This window comes from Lutjanus erythropterus, chromosome 16 (genome assembly GCF_056507025.1).
Source record: "Lutjanus erythropterus isolate fLutEry1 chromosome 16, fLutEry1.hap2, whole genome shotgun sequence".
Classification (NCBI taxonomy): Eukaryota; Metazoa; Chordata; class Actinopteri; order Lutjaniformes; family Lutjanidae; genus Lutjanus; species Lutjanus erythropterus.
The window spans coordinates 4126922-4147301 of NC_139332.1; the positions used below are offsets into that span (position 1 = coordinate 4126922).

A 20380-nucleotide genomic window follows, 5' to 3' on the forward strand; every position below is an offset into this window, starting at 1 on the left:
CTGGGTGTACACTGTACGATTTTAGAAATGCTGCGGTTTAATGGTAACTCTTACTGTACAAATAAATGCTCAGTGATGTAAATCCAAAGCTCATGACTTACATGCTTACACTGTGTGATCTGACTGTCAAGCCACAACCTGAGTGCTCACACTGTACATGTCAAAAAGAAAAGAAAAAGAGCCGTTGGCCCCTGCAAACTATTTTGACTATTGTCAATTCAAGATTTTTCAATACCAGTCCGACCAATCAGATGCAGCTGCTCACTTCTTCAGGACTACAGAGTGGTATTGTTTCTCAGGACAACATTAGCGATCAGTGGCTACATCAATGGCACTGGACTGAGGACCACTGTGTGAACATTCACAAATCAGAAGCAAACAGGAAGATGAAAGTCAGAGTCAAACTTAAATAACACACTGACAGGTACAACTCAGGCAGTTTGGACCAATTCAGGTAAACTCAACCAACTAAAATCCTAATTAAAATCACGTAGGGGGTTCAGGAGCATCCCTCCTGGACTAAAATATTAGTAATATTCAAATGAAGCATTTTGATCAGAATACAAGATAGACAAGTTTTACTGAATTTTGATTCTTCACAATGTCTAACAGGTAAGATGGACCTCAGAATAAACTGGCACACATATACACACACCAACCACACACACACACACACTGACACAGGACACCAGAAGCAGACAGATCACATCCATATCTGGCCAGCTTCATACAGAGTTACCACGTTAGAAAGGCCTGAGAATCGATCCAATTTTTTTGACACTGGTATCAGTACCAATGACATGACTTTGATATCCTGACTGATACTTTCACCAACACCAATTTTATAAAATTTATTTATTACATTTAGTCTATTAGTTTAGTTAAGTTAATTTGCAACTTATCTAAAAACATAAAAAGACAATTAAAATAATAAAAAGTTAGAACATTGTGCAGGAGAGGTTGGAAGCCAATAGAGGTTTATGACTATCTCTCCCCTATATAACTAACAATGGTCATACTTCAAAGTGTCAAGACTAAGCAGTGATATAAAACTGATTTACAGAAGTGAATCTTTACAACTTAACATGTTGACAGATCCTTTTCATATTTTATGGAGAGCACAAAATCCAGCCACACAGTGTAGGATGGATGTCATGGTGAGTTGAACTTTTGAGATAATCCAGCACTACACGCTTCTGAAACATGCACCCCATTTACACCTGCCGTTAAAATGGGATCTGTATCCAGATACACCATCCAGATTCATGTACAGATTGTGTTTACACCTACCTAAGATCCAAACACAATGGGAAGCCAGATGTAGTTAGGCAGATCCAATCACATTTTGATCAAGAAGCATTTACACCCTGCATTAACATGTGTTTTTCCTTATCTGGATACAGATCACATTTTAATACCAGGTGTAAATGAGGCGTTAGATCAAACTGTCAAACTAGGCAGCGCTGATCAAATATGCATCAAGATTCTGTGACTGCGCTGTGTTTTTCTCAAATTTTTTCAGTGTGTATTGTACTGTTTAGCTTTAATATGAGAAAGTTTGTGACCTGGCTGCCAGCTGGCAGTACGTCACCCACCAGTCACAGCTTGTAGTGGCCTGGTGCATCCAGATGTATCCTCACCGGATTCAGTGTGTCTGTACCGACACTTTATGTCCCCAGGCTGCAGGTAATCAAACTTGACTCTTGGCAAACTCATGCATGCCACGACAATCATTCTTATGTAATTCACTCCAGCAAATTAAGTGCCGCCTCTAGATGTGCCAAGAGTAACAATGTACTTCAGTGTTTGCTACGAAAATAAAACCTTACCTCAAGTTTTGATAGACACCAACCATTCTTGAAAACTGGGACAAATCATATCCCACCAAAATAAAACTTTAAATATTATTAATACCAACGCTCTAATTCCATTTTTTTTAAATGAAAATAATTCTTTAAGGATTTATATATGTGAAATATATGTCATTTGTGAAATGTTTTGGTTTGCTTTCATTTTTTTTAACTTCTAAACTTGCTCTGAGTCTGGAAACACCCTTGTCCCAAACAAGAATTCACAACTTCAAAAAATTTAAAAATGTGCTAAAAGCCTTCAAACTCTAAAACTAACAATATCTACTGATAACACAGGTATAAAGTTGTGTCTCAGATCTCATTCAACTCCATCATATTTTTATAAAAACATGATTCAATCAGGCATAAAAAAGGGTTAACTATACCCCAAGGACCCCGGCCTGTCTTCATGGTTAAAAAAAGGCAGGAATACTGTTCAAGCACTGGTACATTTCCATTTTTAGACAAATTCATTAAATAATATTTCTATCAGATGTGTTTCAACCATAACATGTCAACTCTGTAGTCCTTCTAAATCAAAGCTAAATAAGAATTGTGGTTTAAAAATGTGTATTTTGATTAACATTAAGAGAACTCTGAGACACTTTAAATAATTAAAATGGCTGCTCACTATGACTATGCTGGGAAATGTAAATAATGTAACATTTAGTTAACTCTGTAAGACATCAACTCTGTCATTTTCCATCTGATGGAACTGACATTTAATAAAAAGTGTCATCAGGCCTGTTTTAGGATTTAATAGCCAAGAGTTTGATCTTTTAAAATATATTTTCACAGCATAATTGAAAAGAAAGAACCAAAAACTCCTCAAAATATGTTTTTTTCCCAATTCTCAAGCAGGGAGAAGGTGCCTTTAAAGGGATAGTTCACCCAAAAATGAAAATGTAGTCATTATCTCCTCACCCTCATACAGATATAAGGTCAGGTTTATTTTGTTAGTCCACAAAACACTGCTGGAGTTTCACAGGAAAACAGTGTTGCAAAATCTCCCAAACAATGGAAGTGAAAGGTGACCAAGTGGATAAGTGGATATTACCAGCAGATGAGATCAAAACTCTGATTGAAATAAAGAAAAGCCACAGAAAGGGTTGGTTGATGACAACAGAATGGATGATCTCATAGCAAAGACAGATAATATGCAACTGCACTCCTCAGTCTCTGTAACTGCCACAGAAGAGTAATAAATCCCTCATTTAACAATGTCATTAATGAATCTGCTCAACCTCCCCATGAGGCTGAACATGTTTTTTTGAAGTACTCATGTACATGCAGGAGCTGTGAGGCTCTGGCAGATTCCCACCGTTAGCAGCGGTTCACATGGCCAAGCTTGTGTCCAAAAAGTGTCTGGGCGTGCAGCCGTATGCTGTAAAAAGCCCGTTGGTCTTGTCAAAATATGTTGACCTGCGGCAGGAAGCGCCCTCTAAACTGCCAGTCTGGTCTTGGTGCTGTTGCCGCCTGGCTGTGTTGTCTTAACACAGAGCTGTCTGCAGACACTGTGCCACCACCAGCATTACCACCAGTCTCTTCCCATACAGCAGCAGCAGCAGCATCAGGCACACAGGTCTGCTTTCTACACACACCCCCGTCCACTGCCAGGCCATGAGCATATACATAGAGAGGTGAGAAGTAACTGAGTATAAATACTTTGTTACTGTACTGTACTTTACTTGAGTGTTCATCTGTTTTTACTTTTACTCCCTGCATTTTAACACAAGTATCTGTACTTTCTACTCCTTACTTTTTCAAAACAAGGTTGTTACTTTAGTTTTAATGTATTTGAGGGAAATTATTATTGTTGATTATGTTTTTATTTCACATCTTTGTGCGTTGCCTTCCCAACATCCAGACCTCAGTTTAAATGGATGGACAACAACACATAGGAAAGATGATTTCTTTGTATCCACTAGTGCATATCAAACACAACACACATAACAAGATGAAAAACAATGCAAAGACATAACAAGATAAAAAGGCATAATTGAACAAAGACATCATAATAGATGTAACTAGGTGAAAAACTGACAAGATGAAAAATACTAAATACTAAAAACTGTAAATGATGTAACAAGACCAAAAAGACATAACAAGACTAAAAACAGCGTAACATCACGAAAAAGATGCAAGAAAATGAAAAACAATATGAAATAAATGAGACAAAAGAGATGTAACAAGATGAAAAACAATGTAAAAGTTGAAAAAGACAAGAAACACAAAAGATGAAAAATGACATAACAGATGCAACAACACAAAAAACTAACAAAACAAAAAAAAAGAACTAACAACACTAAAAATTTTGTAAAAGACGTAACAAGACGAAAACAACAAATCAAGATGCACCAAAACAATACAGACAAGTGAGGGAGACTTGACTGTGGAAAAAAGTGGGAAAAAAAGGTTTGGTTCAGTTAACTTTGTACGGAAACAGTCAGTAGAAATGTCCTTCAGAGGACGACTGTTTACTTTTATACTTTGAGTACATTTCAGTACCTGTACTTTTTCACGTTTACTGCAGTCAGGAAGTTGAATCAGAACTTCTACTTTTACCACATTCTTTTTTAACACAAGTATCTGTCCTACCAAGCCTATTTTTCCTTAATATTTTTGGGATTTTTATGCCTGTAGTTGTATAGGACAGGTGAAAATATGACAGGAAAGGGAGAGAGACATGCAGCAAAGGGCTGTTGGTGGGAATCAAACCCACGGCCGCTGCAGAGGACTCAGTGCATGGGGTGAACACTCCACCAGCTGAGCTACCAGTCAGGAAAGTTTAACAATTATTTTTTATTTGTCACAGTGGTGAATTCAGGGCCAGACATGCTTTTTTTTTTAGGGCATCAGCTCTTCATTTGTTGAGTCAAGTTAAGCTTAAAAGCCAAAATGGTCCAAAAAGGTCCTAAAAGTTCTCTGAATAATGTAAAGTTTGAACATGTACACTTCCACGGCAAATGAGACAATTAAATCTACCGGTGTAAACCATTAGCCTGGGAACCAGATGAATCTGCAAGATCATGTTTCGGTCGCTCTGACAGAAACGTCTGGCCACACAGACAGGTTGCCACCCGTCCTGGCTCTTGGCCAATCACAGCTGTTAATCAATATGGGGTGGGTTTGACACAATGACTGACAGAGGAGCGTCATCGGTCCAGATTTGAAAAGTCAAACTCATGAAGCTCAGATCACACTGATCAAACACAGATCAAGATTATGTTACTGCATTACCTATGTTTCACCTCAAATTTTTAATTTTTTACTGCTTGAAAACCAAAACTGAGCACTGCCCCAACTTGTACGTGTCCCTGAGTGCTACGCCATACGGGTGTGTGCTCTGATTGGTTATAGGTCTACCTAATTGCGTCTGGAGGTGTTCTGGTGTGGAGTTTGTGCGACATGTTGAAACTTTCCAAATGGCCTCCATCAACCCATCAAGTGATTATTGCTGATATATTTGTCTAATAATAAACAAAATCAACTGACAAAGTCTTAAGAAATATTAAAAAATATTTTTAACTGTATCTCTCTTTTACCAAATTAAGACACACTTACAAATGGCTTGTTAGCGCATTGTAAAACACAAATTCACAAGAAAAATAAAATAAAACTCACCAAAATCATCTCCACCGTTCTAAATTCCAGTGTTCCAGTGGATGTGTACTGTACTGTGTACTGAATGATAGTGTGTTACTTAGCAGCGGCTAATTAAAATGACCAAAATTGACCCCTCCTCCAAAAAAAATAACAGCTGATGCACTCAATCCAATCACTGATTGCCAATATATTCATCAAGTTGCTTTACCCTGTGTTGGTCTGCACCAGTTGATAATACCTCTTGGAAATAGAAAATGAACTGACAGATTACAGAATAAAGATCTGAATGAATCAAATGGGGTCAGTGCATTTGAACGCCACCCTCATATTGTGTTCACAACATTGTGAACTGGAAGTTTTCTGTTAGCTCCAAGTTTACAACACTTTGATCACAGCTTCCGTGTAACTACAAGTTCACATAGGCATAGTAGTTCTGTTTAGTTTTCTTTGTTGTCTGTTTGGAGGACACATTCCACATATGCGAACAGTATACCAGTCTACCCAACCCTAACCCTAACCCTAACCCCAATTATTTCATGTAGAGTTTTTTAAGGTCACTATCCTGGATGTAGACGTGCTCTTCCTGTAAATAGACATATCTGACATTCTTTTATGTAGAATTATTAAGGTAACTATCCTGGATGTAGACGTGCTCTTCCTGTAAATAGACATATATGAGATATACTTTCACGTAGATGTTTAAGGTCACTATCCTGAATATAGATGTGCTTTTCCTAGAAGTAGACATATCTGACATTCTTTTATGTAGAATTATTAAGGTAACTATCCTGGATGTAGACGTGCTCTTCCTGTAAATAGACATATATGAGATATACTTTCACGAAGGTCACTATCCTGGATATAGATGTGCTTTTCTTGGAAATAGACATATCTGGCACATTCTTTCATGTAGATTTTTTTTAAGGTCACTATCCTGGATGTAGACATGCTTTTCCTGGAAGTAGACATATCTGACATATTCTTTCATGTAGATTTTTTTTTTAAGTTCATTGTCCTGGATGTAGACATGCTTTTCCTGTAAATAGAAATATGTGAGATATACTTTCACGGAAATGTTTAAGATCACTATCCTGGATGTAGATGTGCTTTTCTTGGAAATAGACATATCTGGAAATCAATGTTGCTCATCAACATTTGTAGACATTGATATAGATTTCAAACATTTTACATTGCCATGCCTTTCCGTACCCTAGACAAAGAAGAGATGCCCAGAGTGCAGAGGACACGTTGTATCACTGTCCCGCTATCTGCGCGACCAGCATAATATGAAGGATGAAAAAGAGAGGCGTCTCTTCATTAGCAAAAAAAATCTCAGATATGGTGGAAAACTCAGGTGCCCCATTAAAGAATGCCAATCGCAGAAAGAATATGAGGCTGGACAAGCATTTGATATCAGCACATGGGAGAACCCCGGTATTATACACTTTACACAACAATTTCACGAAAATCATAAACTGTATTCTTATTTCCATTGTCATTCAATCATTTCATTCTCTTCCCACAGGGAAAGCGCATGTCAAAGCTTATGGCAAAGGCCAAGAAAGCAGCGATTAAAGAAAAACGAAGGACCTTCCGCCGGACTCAACCACGGCAATCACCACGACAGCAATCACCACCACCGCAAACACCACCACTACCGCAAACACCACCACCGCCAGCTCCACCAACACCACCACCACCGCAAACACCACCACCACCGCAAACACCACCACTGCCAGCTCCACCAACACCACCCCCGGGCACTGCATTAACAAGTGTTGCACCCCCATCTCCACCTCCACCAGCACTGCCTCCACACACTGGAGCACCGTTGCCACCACCAGCAACCTTAACCTACCTGTTCAATGGTTTGCAGTCAATAAAAGACAGACTGAAAATACTGTTGGAGGAGGTTGAGGTACTGCAGGAACAGTGTGCACAACATGTTCCAACAGTATCTACACCCAGCGGTCCCTGCTCCCTTCCTGCCACCCACCAACAGCCTGTGCCCACTGCGTCCTCTCCTCCAGCCACCCATGTCCGACAGCCTGTGCCCACTGCGTCCTCTCCTCCAGCCACCAACGTCCAACAGCCTGTGGCCAGTGTGTCGTCTGCTCCAGCCACCTGCAGGGAGACTGCTGTGGCTGGTCCATCATCTGCTCCTGCCACCCCCAGCACAGATCCCACAGCTCGTCCAGCCTCTACAAGTCGGAGCCTCACGCCAAACTTAGGTGAGTATTACTGGTGTTTTCAAGGAGACTATAAACATACCGCTCTGGTATTAAGACAGTACCATTTTCTTTTAGATCACCTATTGGACTTGTTTGAGGCGAACCTGTTAGGACCCAACCAGTCAGCCAAAAAACTGAGAAACATAAAGCAGAGGAAGTCGTATCTGAGAAAGTTCCTTCTCTATATGTCAGGAGGGAATACTGACATAAATATGACCCTGTTGTTTTTAAACAACATGTTAAAACTGAATGGGTATGTAGCTCCGCTTTGTCTTCTCCAAATCCAAGTCATAACATTCATCACCATTTTTACAATGCTCATCAATTCCATTGTTTGGTCATCAGGTACCTCAATCAACTGAATGCTAAATTGAAGCCCACGAGCCAAAAACATGTCCTTATAGACATTGAGGCCTTCTTGAAATTCGTGAGGCTGGCTAATGTACCCAAAGTACGGATCAGTCTCAAAACGATCACATATATTTTGGACAAGTTGGCTGCATGGAAAAAGGGGTTAGGGGCACAAGTCGTCCTGCAAAGATTGGAGTATAAAAGAAAAAAGACAGGTTGGTTTCAATGCAAAGAAGTTACAATGGTTGATTCTCTCAAACTCTGATGTGACTATCTAATTTATCCTGGTTTTTCTGCAGCTACACTGGTTCAAAGCAAGGACATGTTGTCCTTTATCCAGCTGGCAAAAGACAGACTTCTGGTTGCCATCCGGGACCTGAGCACAGACCCAAACAATATGGGCTACCTGGCGCATGTTGTTGGACTGTTGGTGGGGGTGATGGCCATAACAACAGGGCACAGGAAGTGCGTGTTCCTGGGAATGACATGGGATGATATCGTGAAAGCCCAGGGATACAAAAAAACCTACACAATCAGGGTGAGTTGTTTAGTTATTAATGTAGTAAGTTTTATGAGGTAGAATACCTGGAACATATATTGCCTTTTCCGTAAATTGAACTTACCCACCGTTCACTCCTAACCTTGATCCCCTCAGTCAAGCAACTGTCCTGTAGGTGTGTCTTTGGTACTTACCGCACGGAGGTCCATTTCCTGGAACTTGAACTTACCTACCGCTCACTCCTAACCTTGATCCCCTCTGTCAAGCAACTGTCCTAGGGGTGTGTCTTTGGTACTTACCGCATGGAGGTCCATTTCCTGGAACTTGAACTTACCTACCGCTCACTCCTAACCTTGATCCCGTCAGTCAAGCAACTGTCCTGGGCATGTCCCTTTGGTACTTACCGTACGGACGTCCATTTCCTGGAACTTGAACTTACCGTCCGTTCACTCCTAACCCTAATTATTTCATGTAGAGTTTTTTAAGGTCACTATCCTGGATGTAGACGTGCTTTTCCTGTAAATAGACATATATGACATTCTTTTATGTAGAATTATGAAGGTCACTATCCTGGATGTAGACGTGCTCTTCCTGTAAATAGACATATATGAGATATACTTTCACGTAGATGTTTAAGGTCACTATCCTGGATATAGATGTGCTTTTCCTAGAAGTAGACATGTCTGACATTCTTTTATGTAGAATTATTAAGGTAACTATCCTGGATGTAGACGTGCTCTTCCTGTAAATAGACATATATGAGATATACTTTCACGTAGATGTTTAAGGTCACTATCCTGGATATAGATGTGCTTTTCCTGGAAGTAGACATATCTGACATATTCTTTCATGTAGATTTTTTTTTTTTTTTAAGTTCATTGTTCTGGATGTAGACATGCTTTTCCTGTAAATAGAAATATATGAGATATACTTTCACGGAAATGTTTAAGATCACTATCCTGGATGTAGATGTGCTTTTCTTGGAAATAGACATATCTGGAATTCAATGTTGCTCATCAACATTTGTAGACATTGATATAGATTTCAAACATTTTACATCGCCATGCCTTTCCGTACCCTAGACAAAGAAGAAATGCCCAGAGTGCAGAGGATACGTTGTATCACTGTCCCGCCATCTGCGCGACCAACATAACATGAAGGACGAAAAAGAGAGGCGTCTGTTTATTAGCAAAAAAAATCTCAGATATGGTGGAAAACTCAGGTGCCCCATTAAAGAATGCCAATCTGAGAAAGAATATGTGAGGCTGGACAAGCATTTGATATCAGCACATGGGAGAACCCCGGTATTATACACTTTACACAACAATTTCACGAAAATCATAAACTGTATTCTAATTTCCATTGTCATTCAATCATTTCATTCTCTTCCCACAGGGAAAGCGTATGTCAAAGCTTATGGCAAAGGCCAAGAAAGCAGCGATAAAAGAAAAGCTAAGGACCTTCCGCCGGACTCAACCAGGGCAATCACCACCACCGCAAACACCACCACCGCCAGCTCCACCAACACCACCACCACCGCAAACACCACCACCGCCAGCTCTACCAACACCACCCCCAGGCACTACCTTAACAAGTGTTGCACCCCCATCTCCACCTCCACCAGCACTGCCTCCACACACTGGAGCACCGTTGCCACCACCAGCAACGTTAACCTACCTGTGCAATGGTTTGCAGTCAATAAAAGAAAGACTGAAAATACTGTTGGAGGAGGTTGAGGTACTGCAGGAACAGTGTGCACAACATGTTCCAACAGTATGTACACCCAGCGGTCCCTGCTCCCTTCCTGCCACCCACCAACAGCCTGTGCCCACTGCGTCCTCTCCTCCAGCCACCCATGTCCGACAGCCTGTGCCCACTGCGTCCTCTCCTCCAGCCACCCATGTCCGACAGCCTGTGCCCACTGCGTCCTCTCCTCCAGCCACCCATGTCCAACAGCCTGTGCCCACTGCGTCCTCTCCTCCAGCCACCAACGTCCAACAGCCTGTGGCCAGTGTGTCGTCTGCTCCAGCCACCTGCAGGGAGACTGCTGTGGCTGGTCCATCATCTGCTCCTGCCACCCCCAGCACAGATCCCACAGCTCGTCCAGCCTCTACAAGTCGGAGCCTCACGCCAAAACGCCAACAGACTTCTGGTTGCCATCCGGGACCTGAGCACAGACCCAAGCAATATGAGCTACCTGGCGCATGTTGTTGGACTGTTGGTGGGGGTGATGGCCATAACAACAGGGCACAGGAAGGGCGTGTTCCTGGGAATGACATGGGATAATATCGTGACAGCCCAGGGATACAAAAAAACCTACACAATCAGGGTGAGTTGTTTAGTTATTAATGTAGTAAGTTTTATGAGGTAGAATACCTGGAACATATATTGCCTTTTCCGTAAATTGAACTTACCCACCATTCACTCCTAACCTTGATCCCGTCAGTCAAGCAACTGTCCTGTAAGTGTGTCTTTGGTACTTACCGCATGGAGGTCCATTTCCTGGAACTTGAACTTACCTACCGCTCACTCCTAACCTTGATCACGTCAGTCAAGAAACTGTCCTGGGCGTGTGTCTTTGGTACTTACCCCATGAGGTCCATTTCCTGGAACTTGAACTTACCTACCGCTCACTCCTAACCTTGATCCCGTCAGTCAAGCAACTGTCCTGGGCATGTCCCTTTGGTACTTACCGTACGGACGTCCATTTCCTGGAACTGGAACTTACCGTCCGTTCACTCCTAACCTTGATCCCGTCAGTCAAGCAACTGTCCTGGGCGTGTGTCTTTGGTACTTACCACATGGAGGTCCATTTCCTGGAACTTGAACTTACCTACCACTCACTCCTAACCTTGAACCCCTCTGTCAAGCAACTGTCCTGGGCATGTCCCTTTGGTACTTACCGCATGGAGGTCTTATCAGGTATAATTCCAGGAATCTAGAGTCCCTTTTCCGGAACATGAACTTACTGTCCACCCGTAAATTTTGCCCTCAGCCAAGCAACTCTCTGGGGCATAACACACTGTTGTTAAGTTGTCATGTAAATGTAAATTTCTTTTTTTTTAATAAACTTTTCTCCTACTTCTTTCACAGGTAACTGATCACAAGACAGTGGAAACATTCGGCCCAGCAATGGTGCCAGTGACAAAAGCGATAATGAGACACCTGAAGAACTTTGGGAAAGTGAGGCCACTCCTGTCTGGCTTTAGGAAACGGCCAACGACCTTTTTCTTTAGCAGATCGGGTAAAGAAATGGACAAAATGGGGGAGTATTTCACAAGGGCCTGGAAGGGCTTTGGTCTGCCAGGGGCCCCAACACTTCAAGATATTCGCACAGCGATATCAACATGGGTGTGTTACTTTTATCAATAGTGCCTATTCCATAACAATAACATGAGCATATGTGTGTCCCATGATATATATATATTGACATTGGTGATGATGTTCACCTACTCTCCTACAGGCTGATACCTCTCTGACCGCTGGCGAGACTGAAACAATCAACAAGAGCATGTGCCATGATCCAAAAACTGCCCGTAAATTTTATGTGGTACGACCAGAGATGACACCACAGGAGGCACGGGCAGTTAGGCTCATCATCCTGCGGTCCTTGATCGACTCTGTCCAAGTGCCAGAGAGAGGTGAGTCTTATAGAGTGTGTAATGATAACTCTTTAGCTATTGCATATTCTTGCTTGCTAGTCCTAAAGTAAATGTACCTAACCTAACTCATTTCTTTCAAAATCATCAGAAGCGGAGGGCCAGGAGGAGGAGAAGGAGGACGACGACAACGTCGAGGAGAGCAACAATGAGGACTCCAATGTGGAGAATCAGGAGGAGGAAGGGGAGAAGGAGGAGGACAAGGAGAAGAGTGACTCCGACGACTCCGACAAAGAGATCCAGGAGCAGTGGGGGGAGGAGGAGGAGGAGGAGGAGCAGGAGCAGCAGCAGGAAGAAGAGGACTTCCAAACATGGGACTCTGAGGTGGAGGGCCAGGAGGAAGGTGGGTTCCAGGTTCAAGACATGGTGGAAGATAATGTTGAGGTTCCACCTGGGAGGGAGAACCAGGTTGGAGACTCAAATGGACAAGTACGCATCCTGATACTGTCTTCGGACGATGAGGAAAACATGGACGTGGCCCCGGGCCCATCAGAGAGGAGAGAGGCTTGTGAGGAGGGTGAGGAGATGATGGTTCTGGGTGAGGAGCCTGACAGCGAGGTGTCAGAGGGCGAGGACCCAAACAGTGACAAATCAGAGGGCGAGGAGTCCTACAGTGACAAATCAGAGTGCGAGGAGTCCAATAGTGACAAATCAGAGGGCGAGGAGTCCAACAGTGACAAATCAGAGTGCGAGGAGTCCAGAAGCGAAGAATCACATGACGAGTCGTACTCATCGTGCGATAACGATTCTTCAGAATGTCAAACACAGTCTGAATCAGACACAGGGAACGACAGTTAAAATTAATATTTGAGGTTGTTAATGTTCTAATGTTGTGTTCTTGTAATTGCAGTACTTTTTCATACAGTAATTTGTTCTATTGAACACTGTCTGTATCAGACACAGGGAATGACTGTTAAAATTAATCTGTGAGGTTGTTAATGTTCTAATGTTGTGTTCTTGTAATTGCAGTACTTTTTCATACAGTAATTTGTTCTATTGAACACTGTCTGTATCAGACACAGGGAATGACTGTTAAAATTAATCTGTGAGGTTGTTAATGTTCTAATGTTGTGTTCTTGTAATTGCAGTACTTTTTCATACAGTAATTTGTTCTATTGAACACTGTCTGTATCAGACACAGGGAATGACTGTTAAAATTAATATTTGAGGTTGTTAATGTTCTAATGCTGTGTTCTTGTAATTGCAGTATGTTTTTATACAGTAATTTGTTCTATTAAATGATTGTTCTGACATTAATGTTTCATTATTTAGAATAATCAAAACACAAACACTTACTCACACCCATTACCAATGATTTACCACCATATTTCCACAAAGGCAACATTCACTTCCAGGATGTCCACTTAATTCTGCAATATGCTTACCTTTTGGGGCACAGGTCTGAGTTACTTACCGCATGGAGGTCCCTTTTCCAGATCAAGAACCCGTCCACCTTTCACCCTTAACATTTGCCCTCTGTCAAGCAACTGTCCTGGGGGTTGTGTCTTTGATACTTACCTCTGGACGTCCATTTCCTGGAAGGTGAACTCGTCCACCGTTCACCCTTAACATTTGCCCTCTGTCAAGCAACTGTCCTGGGGGTTGTGTCTTTGATACTTACCTCTGGACGTCCATTTCCTGGAAGGTGAACGCGTCCACCGTTCACCCTTAACATTTGCCCTCTGTCAAGCAACTGTCCTGGGGGTTGTGTCTTAGGGTTATGTGCTGGACGGGTCACTCCCGGAACCGATGTAGCAATTGTGGAACGGATCCCCTGTCCGTAGATGGAGAGGACGGACGCGTTTCGGCGGTTAGCTAATGCGCTAGCTCGCACTCCATTCATTTCCAATGGAAAGTTGCTAAATTTCGCGCATCGAGTTGGAATTCCACGTTTTGGGCAAAATAACGAAATAATAAAATGGGAAAAAATATGACAGATACTCCTGAATCAGGAGATCTCGAAAATGTAATTTTCCTTAAAAAAAAAAAACACGTTTTTTTGTACATTTTCACGTGCTCTGAAAATATTTGATGCAATACACTAAACGGCCACAAGGGTTCGCTGTTTCCCTATTGTTGAATTCCCGGAATTCTACCTTGTCGCCTAAATCGGGTGGAAATGTTAGGAGTGAACGGGCGGTAAGTTCAAGTTCCAGGAAATGGACGTCCGTGCGGCAAGTACCTCAGACACACGCCCATGACAATTGCATGCCTGACGGCAAAGGTGAGGAGTGAACGGGCGGTAAGTTCACGTTCCAGGAAATGGACCTCCATGCGGCAAGTACCTCAGACACATGCCCAGAACGGTTGCTTGACTGTGGGTATCAAGGTGAGGAGTGAAGGGTGGGTGAGTTGAAGTTCCGTAAAAGGGACCTCCGTGGGGCAAGTACCAAAGAGACACACCCAGGACAGTTGCCTGAATGAGGGCAAAGTTAAAGAATGAATAAAGACTTGAAAACAAGCAGAGAAGAATTCCTGGAGGACGATGTTGCTTTTATGGAATTACAACGGTGTACCAGGGGCACGAAGTTTCAGGAGGACAGGACATCTGGATAATAAGCCTGAGAGGGGTGCTTAAGAGTGGGTGAACAGGTTCAAATGGTGGTCGGGGTCTCCTGGAGTTCAAGTTCCAGGAAATCGATCTAAGTGCGGTAAGTACCAAAGACACACGCCCAGGACAGTTGCCTGACAGAGGTCAAAGTGTAGCAGTGAACGGGCGGTAAGTTCAAGTTCCAGGAAATGGACCTACATGCCGTAAAAATCTCAGACACATGCCCAGAACGGTTGCTTGACTGTGGGTATCAAGGTGAGGAGTGAAGGGTGGGTGAGTTGAAGTTCCGTAAAAGGGACCTCCGTGGGGCAAGTACCAAAGAGACACGCCCAGGACAGTTGCCTGAATGAGGGCAAAGTTAAAGAATGAATAAAGACTTGAAAACAAGCAGAGAAGAATTCCTGGAAGACGATGTTGCTTTTATGGAATTACAACGGTGTACCAGGGGCACGAAGTTTCAGGAGGACAGGACATCTGGATAATAAGCCTGAGAGGGGTGCTTAAGAGTGGGTGAACAGGTTCAAATGGTGGTCGGGGTCTCCTGGAGTTCAAGTTCCAGGAAATCGACCTCCATGGGGCAAGTACCAAAGATACATGCCCAGGACAGTTGCCTGAGACTGATGACGATTTTTCATTCTTATTTATTTTTTTTTTTTATTCTTATTTTATTTTTATTTATTTTTTTTCCACACACACACACACACACACACACACACACTATTCTTTAATTGTGATTACAGATTGCCTGGTGATTGTATTTACATGGGGGTTCTTGGTGACATCACAAGTGTTTCTTGTGTTCTCTGTGCGGCACGGTTTGGGAGAATTATCTTGCGGCGTGTTGGGGGACTTGCATCTTCCACAATCTCATTGGAGGTTTCTCCTCCATTGGAGGACTCCCGTCGCTGCCATAGAATGAAGTATGTGATGGCAGTGATGATCCCGATGGCGGCCACGGTGCCTGCTACGATTCCTGCAATCATTCCCGCCGATGGAGAACCTGGTAGGTTCAGTTCCAGGAAGCACTCCTCCACACCAACACGATTAGAGGCAGTGCATTTGTAAGTTCCTGCATCGCTCTCACTGGCATCTTGGATGGTGAGTGTGCCTGCCGTTTGATCCATCACCGCCGAGGTGGGCAGTTTCCAGGGTGGTATTCTTTCCCATTGGTACTGGATAGGTGCAGCACCTTCCTGAGATCCACAATGTAGCACTTTGGTTTTGACAACCTCTCCGGACCCTTCAGTGTAATAACACGTGGGCTTTGATGGCCGTTTGAGCACTCTGAGGACCATCTTGATGCTTTGGATGCCTGGAGTCTTCTTAACCTGGCACTTGTAGATGCCGGTGTCTCTGTGAGTCAGCAGCGAAAGATGAATGGCAGCATCTCCTTTCTCAGGGTCTTCTGCATGGAAGTAGACTCTGCCCTTTAGAGGTTCATAGAGACTGTCGTAAATCTGGCCGGCCGAATACAGGAGCACCTCTTCCGTTTCCATTGGGTGGCGTACGGACTTCACGCTCCATTCGATCTCCAAATTTCCTTCATCCTCCGGGGCAGTGGTGAACTCGCAGTTCAGCTTCACATTCTCTCCCTCAGCCTTCTCCAAAATCTTGTTGGTGGGGGTGATGATCTCCAGTCCTTTAGCTGTTAGCACCATGATGGAAAGTAGGAAGGCAAGCCGGTCCATGGTAGCGTCTGTCTCTGCAGCCAGACTTGCTCCTTATATAGTCCTTGGTCAGAAAAGGTCACACCCACCAGTAATTTCAAGAGCCAATAGAATGTTTCGGTTTGACTGTTGAAATTGTGGAATTCCATGTAGACAACCTGGGGAAATGACTCAAATTTTGAATTTGGCGCCTTTTTGATTTTGCAACTATTTTTGCAACTATTGGTTGACGGCCAATTGCGTCACTCCCAGCAGCGGTCAAGGGTATAAATAGAGGTGTCTTTTGGGAATGCATCAGAGTGAATTTGAACCGCCGTGCCTACAAGTTGGAAAACAGATCCGGAGGAAGGCTCGATTTATGGAAATGCCACGTCGTCAGCGGCCAGGTATGATCTTTGGAATTGTTCCCTTTGCACGTTCTTGTCTCGTTATATATCACGTAATATAGAGTTTATTTTGCTTTCATTCTGCAGTGGAAATGGAACTGTATGTGGATGCGCTAGCGCCAGAGCCAGCGCATGGGCGAGCGCCAGCGCCAGCGCAACCTCCGCTATGGATCACGATGGAAGTGGACAATAGAGTCCAGTCCCAACCGACTGGGGAAGGAAGGCAAGCATAATTCCATTTTAAAGACAGAGATATTATGATACAATAGATTCATTCAGAAGGCTAGGTCTACATCCAGGATAGTTACATAAAATCCTTAAAGACGACGTGCAATTCCCGGAAAGATACATTCATGTATGTAATTCAACCTGAAGCTAAATGATACATTTTTTAAATTGAGGATATTTTTTTTTCCCTTTCAGATGCAGTTGCCAGTGTCCCGATGATTGTGCTTTGTTGACCATCGCAATCGTGTGCATGTTCGCAGCGGTGTATTTGATCACCATGCTTATTCTTCATTATTTCAATGTCATCTAAATAAACTAAAGTTTGATTCCCAAGAAATCCTTGTCTGAGTCTTATTGGACTTACTGCATTCTCAAAAAAGTTAAGGGTGAAAGGTGGACGAGTTCACCTTCCAGTAAATGGACGTCCACAGGTAAATATCAAAAACACACACCCAGGACAGTTGCTTGACAGAGGGCAAATGTTAAGGGTGAAAGGTGGACGGGTTCACCTTCCAGGAAATGGACGTCCACGGGTAAGTATCAAAGACACAACCCCCAGGACAGTTGCTTGACAGAGGGCAAATGTTAAGGGTGAACGGTGGTCAAGTTCACCTTCCAGGGAATGGACGTCCACGGGTAAATATCAAAAACACACACCCAGGACAGTTGCTTGACAGAGGGCAAATGTTAAGGGTGAAAGGTGGTCGAGTTCACCTTCCAGGAAATGGACGTCCACGGGTAAGTATCAAAGACACAACCCCCAGGACAGTTGCTTGACAGAGGGCAAATGTTAAGGGTGAACGGTGGACGGGTTCACCTTCCAGGAAATGGACGTCCACGGGTAAATATCAAAAACACACACCCAGGACAGTTGCTTGACAGAGGGCAAATGTTAAGGGTGAACGGTGGACGAGTTCACCTTCCAGGAAATGGACGTCCACGGGTAAGTATCAAAGACACAACCCCCAGGACAGTTGCTTGACAGAGGGCAAATGTTAAGGGTGAACGGTGGTCGAGTTCACCTTCCAGGGAATGGACGTCCACGGGTAAATATCAAAAACACACACCCAGGACAGTTGCTTGACAGAGGGCAAATGTTAAGGGTGAACGGTGGACGAGTTCACCTTCCAGGAAATGGACATCCAGAGGTAAGTATCAAAGACACAACCCCCAGGACAGTTGCTTGACAGAGGGCAAATGTTAAGGGTGAAAGGTGGACGGGTTCACCTTCCAGGAAATGGACGTCCAGAGGTAAGTATCAAAGACACAACCCCCAGGACAGTTGCTTGACAGAGGGCAAATGTTAAGGGTGAAAGGTGGACGGGTTCACCTTCCAGGGAATGGACGTCCACGGGTAAATATCAAAAACACACACCCAGGACAGTTGCTTGACAGAGGGCAAATGTTAAGGGTGAAAGGTGGACGGGTTCACCTTCCAGGAAATGGACGTCCACGGGTAAGTATCAAACCCTAACCCTAACCCCCTAACCCTAACCCTAACCCCTAACCCTAATAATTAATTTTTAAAGATTTTAACCCTTTAAATGCCAGGTTTTTGTCATGCCACCATGTTTTTAGATGAAAAAAACAGAAAAAATGAATTTTCAATATACTACATGCAAAGTCAATTTTTTTGTGTGTTGACTTATTACAGCCTGGGATATGTCGATGATTAGCAGCAAGAGAGAGACTGTGTGTGTGTGTGTGTGTGTGAGTCAGTTCAGATGAGACAGGCTGGAGACAACATGGCAGCGCACCTTGCAGATTGGACAGCTCTCCCCCACATTTGCAGGAGCTGCGGACACGCTGCTCCTCGGACTCCGAGGTCGAGGCAGCCTGTTATCAAAATGCAGGCAGGTGTTGATTAGCCTGAACGTGTTATGAATCGTGGTGGCCCAGATGTTGGCCCAGTCGGTGTGTGTGTAGACATCCCACAAGCTGCGCATTGACTGATATGCGCGAACGGTGCACTGCAGCCTGCAGCAGCAGCGCGATGTTTGCACACGGGTCGGTGGCATCAATATCCTTGTTACATCTCCCCTGCAATTTTGTGTGGTCTGTGACGAGCTTCAGATGTCATGTCATCGCTGATACATCGAAGCTGTCGACCAGGCTGCTGATTCTGGCGGTGGTGCAGCTGTGGAAACATCTCTGCGACGGCTGCATTTTTGATGTGATTCAAGATGCCCGATGTTTTCATTTATTTGAAGCAGTGCATGCTTGTGTGTGTGGACGTTTGTGTAGATGTGTGTGGTGTGCATTTTTACGATCTAGTCTTTCGAGGAGCTTTGAATTTCTGCACAAAAACTACACATGAAACAGTGAATGAAAACAGTGCCTCTTGAAAACCACTAGCACTTTTCTCATGATGTTATATGGTCATGCACATACAACACACACATACACACACACACACACACACACATACGTACACGCAAATACACGCATACATGCACACACACCCACATACACACACACACCTCTCAGCGTTAAAGCTTAAAGGAGAGGGAGGGGGATATTGTGACAGTGCCACCTAGTGGAAATAATGTGTATTTTCTCCATATGCCAAATATGGTCAAAATGACGTCATCTTGTGGAGAGTAGTAAAAATGATCAATTTCAAGGCAAAAGTCCAGATTGACACCCAGAGATAATAAAATGCACGTATTATGCTTTAATGGAAGCGAGATCAAAAATTGCAGTTTGAATGGGTTTCAATTGTGCATTTTTTGACTTATTCTTTCATGTAGATGTTTAAGGTCACTATCCTGGATGTAGACGTGCTCTTCCTGTAAATAGACATATCTGGAAATCAATGTTGCTCATCAACATTTGTGGACATTGATATAGATTTCAAACATTTTACATTGCCATGCCTTTCCGTACCCTAGACAAAGAACAAGTGCCCAGAGTGTCGAGGATACTATGTATCACTTTCCCACCATCTGCGGGACGAGCATGAAATGAAAGTGATAAAGAGAGGCGTCTCTTTATAAGTAAGAAAAACCTAATATATGGCGGGAGACTGAAGTGCCCCATCCAAGAGTGCAAATCGCAGAAAGAATATGTGAGGCTGGACAAGCACCTCATATCTGCCCATGGGAGAAGCCTGGTATTATACACTTTACACAACAATTTCACGAAAAACATAAACTGTATTCTTATTTCCATTTTCATTCAATTATTTCATTCTCTTCCCACAGGGAAAGCGCTTTACAAAGCTCATGTCCAAGGCCAAGAAAGCAGCAATAAAGGAAAAACTACGGACCCTCCACCGGACTCCACCACCGCGAACACCACCACCGCCCGCTCCAACGACACCACCCCCGGGGACTCCATCAACAATGCTTGC

At 43.4% G+C, this 20380-nt stretch overlaps 1 pseudogene; it reads right to left on the reverse strand.

Moving 5' to 3' along the window:
• Positions 1-15505: 15505 nt before the first annotated feature.
• Positions 15506-16435, reverse strand: LOC146312641 (coxsackievirus and adenovirus receptor homolog pseudogene; annotated as a pseudogene).
• Between the last annotated feature and the right edge of the window lie 3945 nt (positions 16436-20380).